Raw genomic sequence first — 10931 nt, 5'->3', positions numbered from 1 at the left:
TGAATTGTTACTGACCTTGACATAAGTGTATAGGAGTTTTTTAAAAGGGATTGATTTGATGTTGGACTCAATTGCCCTGAGCTTCCTGTCTTGAGTAAATTTGGGTACCATTTGGTCCCAATCATTAGAGAGTAATATCTTGTCCTGATATCTAGTAGCCACAATTATTTTATAAGTATTTGATATCATATTTTTTGGCTGCTTAGACTGTTTATAATAGCTCCAGCTGTACTCCTTTCTCATTCAGTGATAGGGGTAGTCCTGATTATTGGTGCTATAAGTTCCCTAATCTGCCATAGTATAATAGTATATTTAAACCCCAGCTTTGGTTCTTTTCTCAATTCATGTATAGGCTTACCCACATGCTTTTGAATGTGCCATATCATGAGATCTTTAATAAGGGGATAGTCCGAAAGGTCGAGCATGGTGTTATTTATTCTCATGTTGGGATTAAGGTGCAGAAGGTTGGAGGAGAGGAAATGTTTTATCTAGGATCAGGGACTTAATTAAATCCTGGAAAGTCTTTACTCTTTGTTTTAGAATGTCATTTATTTTAGAGTTTCTTAAGCTAGCTTCAGTTAAAAAAGGTAGAGCTTTCAGGTTTAAGTTATTACTGACTAGGTGCTCATGCCATAATCTTACCCAAGAAGGAGATAAAGCATATTTCAAGTGGGTATATTGAGAAATTTGAATAATCCTATTGGCACATATGATCTGAAAATACAAATGAAAGTCTGGTAGGTTCAGACCACCGTTTTCCTTAGGGTATATTAATTTTTGGTAACTTATTCTGACCGATTTGGGAGACCATACAAATGTTGCCAGTTCTTTGTGTATTGTTTGAAAGAAATTTTTTGGAACTATTAGGTTTGAGGCATTGAGTTGGTAGTGAAGTTTAGGTAAAACGTTCATCTTGATGATTGATACTTTGGACAATAGGGGTAGTTTCAAATGTTGCCAGTTGTGTAAATCTTGCAGAATATTTAACCATACTTTTTTGAGGTTATTTTAGAGCATGGAAGCATAGTTATGTTCAAATTGGATCCCTATGTATTTAAGTGAGTATACTATTTTGAAGGGTGCTTCTGTAAAAATAAATTCTTTATGATAAGTGGGATTTATAGGGAATATGTGTGATTTTTCTATGTTAATTTTGTAATTGGATACTACTGAGAATTTTCAATTGTATTCATTCATTTCTTTAAATCAGAGTATGGTCATTCAAAATAAATGTTCAAATCATCTGCAAATGCCAAGTAGTAGATTTTGCTGTTCAGGAGTTTGGGAATGGAGTGATATGTGGCTTGGGAAATGTATATAAACAGGGTTTCTATATAAAGGTTGGAAAGGTAGAGGGATAAAGGGCAACCCTGTCTTGTTCTATTCTTTAGTCTGATAGGTTTTGATGTAGTTTTGTTTATATATAGATATGTGATTGAGTTATTGTAAAGGGTTTTACTTAGGTTAATAAAAGAATCAGGAATGCTAAATTTACCCATAACCCTGAATAAAAAAGTTCCAATTGACCCTATCAAATGCTTTAGAAGCATCTAAGGTTAGGCAGTATCTCAATATTTTGTCATTCTTGAATAGATGCATCATAGCATCCAGAGTTAAAGTGTTATCACATGTTTGCCTCTTTGCCATGAATCCGGCTTGTTCTGGAGATATTATGGAGGGCAACACTTTTTGGAGTCTACATGCCGATATTAGGGATAGAATTTTAACATCTATATTCATTATTGATATTGGTCTAAAATTTTGTGGGTTGATCTTATCTAAGCTGTTTTTTGGCAAGAGAATTGTTTTGGAACTATTTATAAAGTAGTCAACAATACCATTTTGTTTAATACAGTTATATAGTTTTAGGAGAATAGGGGACAACTTATGGTTAAATGACTTATAAAATTCAGAAGTATAGCCATCTGGACCAGGTGCCTTTCCTGGTTTTAGATTTGCTATAGCGTCAGTTATTTCCTGTTCATTGAGAGGGGCACTGATAATATCTATCTGACTTTCTGTTAATTTGGGAAAAGTGATTTTCTTGAGAAAGGTCTCAATTTCATTATCTGAGGGTTGTTGGGGATCCATATTATATGGTTCTGAGTATATTTGATAGATGACATCTAATATTTGGGTGTCTGACTTATATACCTTATCCTGATAATTAATGAATGCTATCTTAATTGATTCCTGTCTATTGTTGATTATTCTTGCTAATACTCTAGAAGGGAGGTGTAACCATTCTGAATATTTTGCAATGTTTCTTAGTTCATGTATAGAATAGTTGTGTTGGTATAGTTCTATTGTCTTTGTATATTTTGGATTTTTTTTTCCGTATCAGGGTTCTGGTTACTCAGTTGGATATTTTCAAGTTTTTTAAGTTCAGCCACCAAATTATTTTCTTTTTCCTTATTTATTCTCTTAATGTAGGCTGCCTTTTGAATGAGGACTCCCCTTAGTGTGGCCTTGCATGCAGCCCACTGGACGTCAAATGGATATTTGTATTGTCTATATTACTATCTAGTTCAGTCAAGATTTCTGATATTTCTTGCTTTACTTCAGATTTGGTAAGTAGGTTATTATTTAGGGTCCATTGGCTCCTAGTCTGGTTGTTCAAAGTGCTAAGTTTGGCCATACCAATTTTTAGAGTGATTTTAGAGTGATCAGATAAAGACCTGGGATCTGAGTGGAATGTGATCTCCCTTTTGTTAGTACTTCAGAGATTAGGAAAAAGTCAATCCTTCACCAGGTGTTATGGCATTTGGAATAATACGTATATATGTTATTTATCCCCCCTTGTCCCTCATCAAAAGATATGAGGTGTATACAACAAAAATCCATCATTAATTCATTTATAGCAATAGATGCTTGCAGGTTTTGAGAGAGGGGGTTACTTGTACGATCCAAGTTAGGATTTATGACTGCATTCCAATCACCGCCTAAAATATATAATATATATATATATATATATATATATATATATATATATATATATATATATATGGTCAGGGAACTTAAATAGAATGTTATATATTTCTAATATAAAGTCTTGTTGCCGTATACAAGGGCCATATATATTTAGGAATAATGTTGGTTTATCTTTCACCAAATCTGAAGCTATAAAGTAACACCACCTTCCCCTTGGCTCTGAGTCAAACTCCGTAATTGTGTGATGAAATGTGTTCTTAATTATTACAGCTACGGCTTTAGAGTTGGTACTATCCCCAGCCGCTATTATTGTTTTAATCCAGTTTCTGTTGAGTATTCCTTTCCATTCATCTTTCAACATGTGGGTTTCTTGTATAAATTATATATTTGCCACTGATTTAAAGATTAGGTGTAGCATCAGATTCCTTTTCTTTTTGTCCTGTCCTCCCCTCATGTTGCAGGAATCAATAGTACACAGGACCATTATTCATTAAATTTTGTGTTGTTTGGTTTTATGTCTCAGTGTATTTATTTTGTACTGGTATACTTCCCGAATGATTTCTTTACCCAATTTGAGGTTAAGGAGTTCTAAAAATAATATTTTTGGTGTAGTAGCCCCATGCCCCTTCATTGCTAAACCCGTGCCTAACCAACATCCCCCCTCGCTCAAAAAGGCTTGGTACTGTGCGATCACTGCAGGGTCAGTTACTAAGCAAGCACTGTCTGTATATGATGTGAAGATTATAGTAGCATTGTTACATATTATTCCTAACTTTCTAACAACATCAAAACATATATACATTAGATAAACTATTCCTAAATTGGCTATCCTGTTACGCTACCTATATTTCCACTACACTCCTATTTTGAAAGATTCATTTAGCTAGTAACAGAACCTATATGTTATCATGAATTTACATACTGAAGTATCTTTCTATTCCATGTAGTCTATGGATTAACAGTAGAATTGTCATTCACACAGTCATTAATGATGAAAGCAGAGATTTACGGCTTTAAATTTCACCTATGACTCTGCCTGGAGATGTTGCACATAATGTGCCCTCATTTTCGATGGGAACAGATCTATGTAAGTATGATCCTGCTTAATTTCGCTAAGCCCCTAAGGTCTTTTGAGATATTTTCTCAAGACTAGATTCCCTAGGATTTAGCCTGCCTCTAATTCGGATGTTATTTCTCTAAGCTCTTGCACTGTGGTGATAAATATAAAGGAGAAGGTCTTTATCGTTCATGAAGTATGCATTACAGCAGATCAGTTTACATAGGGTATTACCTTAAGAAAAGTTGATTACTTGCATATTGATCTTCCAACGCCCTTTAGGTTGCTTGACCTTTTAAAAAGGGAAGCCAGTTATTGATAACAGCGGAAGTTGTTTCCTTAATTGCTGTCTACAGACAAACAAGAACTGATAGAGTTGTTCCAGTACATTCACTTCCTCATTCTGGTTAACTTCTGGTTCCTTATATGCAGGTCTGATAGTAATGTTAGCGACAGGTAATTACTGCAACTTTAATTGCTACTATTCAGGGGCTTTACCAAAGCATTAAAAAAAATGCTTCTTGCTTCTTTGGGAGAATCCTTATTAAAGTAAGTGACAGGTAATTACTCCAGCTTTGATTGCTTCTATTCAGGGGCTTTACCAAAGCATTTAATAAAAATGCTTTTTGCTTTTTTGGGAGAATCAACTGTGTATTTAACCTCATTGTTTGAGAATATTAAGCTGTTTGGGTAGCGCATTTGAAATGTAATTTTGCGCTTAATTAGTTCAGCACAGTATGGTGACAGTTTTTGGTGCCTTTCTTTAATAGCCATTGGTAAGTCTTGCAAAAGAGTTATTTTATTTCCTTTCCATGTGAACTGTTTTAGTTTTTTAGCTGCAGTTAGAATTTTTTGGACATCTTGGAATTTTAATAGTTTAACGTAGATCTGTCTAGGTGTGTCAGAGTTAGGACATTTGTAGAGGGCTTGATGTGCTCTTTCTATGATTATGTTAGATGCACTCGTGTCATGTTGAAGTATTTGTTCAAAGATCATTAATGCTATGTTAGGTAGCTGGTTGTGATCAAAGGTTTCGGGTACTCCCCTAATCAGTATATTGTTTCTCCTGCTCCTCGCTTCAAGGTCTGTAATTTTCTGTTGGATGTCAGCCAGTGTAGAATTCTTTTAATTTATTTCTTCTTTTATCAGGGCAATTTGGTGTTCATTAAAGATCACTTTCCCTTCTATGGTGTCCATGCGCTCTATTATTTGATTTATTTTGCTGCCAAAATTTGCTAGTTGGTCGGAGATTACTTGGGTTGCCCATTGGCAGAAGGGCTTCTTTTAATTCATAGGTTCATAGGTTCATAGGTTGGTACTAGGCTATCGGCCCTAGGGCCTATACAAGACTAGCCATAATAATTCCCTGGCTATTTCTTCCCACACTATTTACTTCCCTGGACCTCTGTCTAGCAAGGTGACTGATGTGATCCCTGGGGTGAATTTCCTTTCTCCTATCTAATCATCATAAAGAGGGCCAAAGAGGTGCTCTGCTTGACATGTATGGGCAGTCTATTCCAGAGTCTGGGGAGTCTCTGCGTCAGGAACCTATCCCTCCAGCATGTTTTGTTTATTGTGATGACAAGATTTAGATCCTTGGAGCGTGTGGCTCTGAGGGATTGGGATTTCTTTAAGTGTAGCATGTCCAACAGCTCTGGGTTTGACATGGCCTTGTATATTAAGCAGAGATCGCCTAACGATCTTGGCATTGATCTTGAGCCTATGGCTCTGGCACCAAGCATCTGTTTCTGTAAGGCCCTTTTGCAGAGTATCCACATCATTTGGGGATTCAATAATGGCTCCTAGTTTGCAGTCATCTATGAACTTTGTCAGCCAGAGTCCCTTAGTGCTGGCCTGTACTTCAGAGAAGTAGATGCCAAACAAGAGAGGTCCCAGGACTGAACCCTGAGGTACTCCACTTGTCACTTGTCTGGTGCTGGATTTGGAGTCAGCTACTGTGGGCTCTGTCAGTAAGCCAGTTGGCAACCCATTGAGTAATGTTGGGATTAATGCCCAGCTTAGTAAGTTTATCTTTGATTCCAGAGTGGGGGATGGTGTCAAAGGCCTTGGCAAGGTCGAAATAGGCTATGTGGACTGCCTTACCCTCGTCCACAGCTCTGGAGACTAATTCGAAGAAGTCAATAAGGTTCAGGAGACAAGATTGGCCCTTCACGAACCCAAACTGGGTGGGTTCCAGTGTTTTAAGGTTGCCAATGTCTTTGTTTATACGTTCCATGATAATACGTTCCATGAACTTGCAGATCAGGCTCATCAAACTGATGGGGCGGTAGTTCCCGGGATCCAAGGTGGATCCCCACCTTGTGGAGTGGGATATCTGTAGCTGTGCGCCACTCAGTGGGCATAAAGCCTGAGGTGAGGGTATGATTAAACATGACACTTAGGTGAGGTGCCAGTTCATTTTGTAGTTCATGTAGTACACAGCCTGGGACGTCATCTGGTCCCATGGATGCTGTATTCTTAGCTTTGGAGAGTGTGTTTTTTTTACCTGTATGGCCATTATTACCAGAATTTGGCAGTCTTCCAGTATTGACATGGGCTATTTAGGGGGTGATAGGGGGTGAAGTTGGCACTGAATCGATCTGCCAGGATATTGGCAATATCCTTGGGATCAGTATATTTAATGCCATTCTGTTGTAGCTCAGAGCAGATCTGAACATTGCCATTTAGATTGTTGACATAGTTATAGAATGCCTTGTGGTTGTCTTTTGAATCTTTGGCAATTTTATTTTCGTAACTAGCTTTGGAGGATTTTATGAAGGATCTCAGCTTCTTATTAAGGCTGGTAAGGGAGTTTCTTGCATCCTGGGATTTTCCTCTTTTCTGCAACAGTTTTTTTTTTCCTTTTGTTGTTAAGTTTGTTTATGGCAGGGGACCACCAGATTGGCTTCTTTTTTTTGGAGGAGAGCATCTTGGTTCTATTTGGGATGGCACGATTCATGCATGAGTGGATGTGCTCGTACAATGCCTTAGTGTAGGACTCAGCAGTCGACCTTTCAGTTCCCGTCTGTATGGGTGTCATGAAGTTTGTAACTTCTGACTTGAGTAGCATGAAGTTGGCCTTGGAGAAGTTTTTTATGGAGGTTTCCTTACTAGGGGGATGGGGTGGCATGTGGATATTAAGGGTGATTAGCTTATGGTCTGACCTGACTAACAAGGGGGTGACCATAGGTGTGGAGCATCAATTTCCCATGTTGGTAATGACCAGGTCTAAGATGCTGGAGCCTCTGGTGGGACTATGGATTAGTTGATCCAGGGCATTGTAATTTATGAATTCCAAGAACCGTTGGGCAAAGGTGTCGGTGCACGAGTAGTTTTCCCAGTTAATGGCAGGGTAGTTGAAATCACCCAGTATTAAGGGTGTTTGGTTGTATCTTAATATTTTCCAGTATGTTTAGAAAGGTGTAGTGAGAATCTTGGGGTATGGTCGGGGATCTGTAGCAAGCTATAATTTGGATTGCAGTCTTACCTAGTGTTAGTTGCACCTGGAGAATTTCAGACGCATTGTGTCGGCAACTAATCTGCTGGTGTGAATATCCTTGGTGAATATGGACACTCCTCCACCTTTAGTATTTAGATCCTGGTTTGGTAGCCGAAAAGTATGGTAAGAGTTGTAGCCTAGTATTGCAGGGGTGCTCTCTGGAGCCTTGAACGAGGTCTCAGTTACTGCACAGATATCGATGTTCTCCATTTTTAGGAGTGCCTCGAGAGAGTACATTTTGAGGTTTAGACTTCTAGCATTGAGTAGCATTACCTTCAGATTTTGCATGCATGTACCTGTTACGGTGGTGGTTTTGTCCTTTGAACTTTGCCTAAAAAAGGCACTATAGGGGTGGCAAGAGCCTTAGCCAGTAACCTGAATCCCAGGGGTGACAGGTGCAGACCATCTCTGGCAAAGCATCGTGGTCTGTCGATCATGTCGTCCCAGGCAGACAGATACTGGATCCCCTTTGAATGACACCAGAAGCTTAGCCAATTGTTGAAGTCAATCATTTTGTCCTTATATTGTGGTGTCATTCTGGGCAAAGGCAGGATGCTACTCAGGGCTAGGGTATTACCTACCTGGACCACATGATCCGAGAGATCTTCCATGTCTCTTTTCATGTAGTCCAGGGAGGTACGTCTCAAGTCATTCACTCCAACATGAACAATGACAGAGTCATATTTGTACTTGTTGTGGAGTGACTTGAGTGCATGAGTTATGCATCCATTTTGTAGGCTCGAGTCCGACTTCTGTTTTACGCTAATTTTTGTTAGTTTTTGTGCTTATTAGGTCTTAGTCTCTTAGATGAAACGTCTTTTTCTGGGGAAGCTAATGCAGATAGCTTTGTTTTGTTAATTTGAATTTCCGTGTTTTCATTGCCTTTTGACATTTCCAGTGGTTGTTGAGCCTAGTAGAGCATTTAGGCCTGAGGCAATGGTGCTTGCACGAAGTATGGTACCCTTGGAGACTAAGGATATATTATTTTCTTCAACCCAGCAAACCCTATGCAGGAATGGTTTCCGGATCTTAGTTCTCTGTTAGGAATTATGAAATGATACTGCTGAAATCTGAAGTTCTCGGTTGTAAAAATATGTCGATAATAACTGATTTTACTGATTTTGGGTAGGAGCTTCGTGGAAAGGGTGCTTACCAGATGACCACCATCTTGGAATCATTAATTGCACTTTCTACCTTCCATTACACTCAGCAGTGTTCTCAGATTGTACCTTCTGTTCTGTGTTATACAAGTTCATCTGTCTTCCCTCATTTTTTTTCTACATTCTTAATTTGGATTTCTCTCTTATTATATGAATCTTAGAAGTGGGCCAAAACCTAATTTTTTAATTAAGTTTATATTTCTCTAGATATATATAATTGCAGTTATTCTTGTCTTAAATGCTCATTTGAGCTATTTTTTTGTTTCCTTATTTATAAAATGCATTTTTTTACAGTGTAGTGGACATGAAAAAAAAAATCTTTCAATATTTAAATTTAAATTCAATTAGTCAAACACATTTCAGTTGTACATATTGTTCCTTGCATGAGCTACTGTAAATAACTCTAGATCCATGAGTCTCTCTCCGACACCTTCAAGGATTAGTTCCAGTTGTGTCCAGAATATTCTTGGTTCCCATCCATAATAATTTCCTTTATAGTATTTTATTTTATTTTATATTTATTTATTGCAAAATAGTTAGATTTGGTGATTTCACTTCATTTCTCATAAAATATAATCACTTTGACTTGAATACATTGTTTATAATTATTTGCCTGTTGCTGTCATTGGTTAATGGCATTGTTGTTAGACTCTTCTGTGATATTATCCAATCATATTTTTCTTATTTAATGAGGTAGTTTATTTTAAATATGAATGTCACTTTCTTACAAGATATTATTTTTTTACTTATTAGCTCTCAGATTTGTGAATGCAGTATACTCATGGCTATAATATTAAAGAGCAACAGTTTGGGTTGTTTCATTATTATTGTATTCTTTATTATCTGCATTTGAATGTGTGCATTTGTTTTAACACTGTAAACATTAATTGCTAAATAACTTGTATATAGTCTTTACTTGAAGAAAGCATAATCTGGCATATTGTTTTTCATAATTTGCAACATAGGTTATATTCTAAGAATATACAAGGACAAAGACTTTCAACATCAATTTATAGCATTGCTGTTTTGTAGATATCATTTTGAAAAAAGCTGTATTAATAGACAAAGATGATGAAGAATTTATAGACATTGTTTAATACTTGTAATCATAGTGTCTGTAAATCCAAACCATGTAATGGTAGTATAAATACTTTTTGATTCATTTGATTGAAGGTCTTTTGCACAACTGTTATGTGAAACACAACATTCTGTAAGTTTACCCTTTTTTCTACTGTATGTTTTAGACCTCCCAACTTGATGACCATCACCCTTCCAAGTTTCAGCTCATTCATTGCATATCAATGACAGCATGGCTACCAACCTGTGTGAGAGCTAACTGGAGGGAACTGTCACTCAGGCAGATATGATCATTGCTTGGTGCTATGTGCATCAATGGACCATAAGTATTCTACAACATTCATTTCAGACCATTGCACTAGTTGTCCAAGGAACCCTCAGTGGAAATCCAATGTCACCTAAAAATTTCTGTCTGGTTCAGTCCCTTTTGCTGTAACTTCTCCAGTCTGGCTGTAGGCTTGTCTGAACAACTCATTAATTCAGATGGGAGGAGAACGACTTTTTTCTTTAACCCCTACCCTGCCTCTCATAGGTGATATGAGCACCTGCATCACTGAAGGAGCCTGTGTCCTCTCCATGCATGTGTATGTTACATACATGATAATTCACCTGGCAACCCAGGTCTGTGTCCTCCATTCTATGCATCACTAGAGTCAATGTACTTCACTGGATGCAAAATATAGTTGGTGACCAGAAACACCATTTCCACCAACATGATAGGTGAATTAGCAATGACCACTCACTCTCACCTTCCTTCTCACAACTCCTTGAGCAGCTGTTAAGACTCAGGCTGTCTGGGTTATAGCTGGAGAGTTATCCCTTTATGCTGTGGATCCAGGCTCCTGCACCTTTATCTTGATTAAATGAAAATTTAATATTAGTATCTATTTATTGGTCTAAGTTGTTTCTGTCATAAAAGTTGTTACTTTGGTATGAACTGATTGATTCCTTTCAATAAATACTTGTTTATCAATGCTGAAGTGAACTTATAATCACTTTTTAAAGGAAGTATTAGTCTATAATCCTAATATGTTTTTTTTCTCCTTAAAAATTATATAAGCTATGCCAAATGTTAATATTTCTCTAACTGCCAATTTTGGGAAGGAATAGAGCTGACAACATTTGAATAACATTACTGCTAAAATGTTAGCACATGTTGTATAAAATTTAGAAGAAATTAAATAAAATATTTCATCTAAATTGTATA

This window comes from Protopterus annectens, chromosome 5.part0 (assembly GCF_019279795.1).
Source record: "Protopterus annectens isolate FY-2018-M chromosome 5.part0, PAN1.0, whole genome shotgun sequence".
Classification (NCBI taxonomy): Eukaryota; Metazoa; Chordata; order Ceratodontiformes; family Protopteridae; genus Protopterus; species Protopterus annectens.
The sequence above is the reverse complement of the archived record's forward strand: the minus strand, read 5'-3'. Positions refer to the sequence as shown.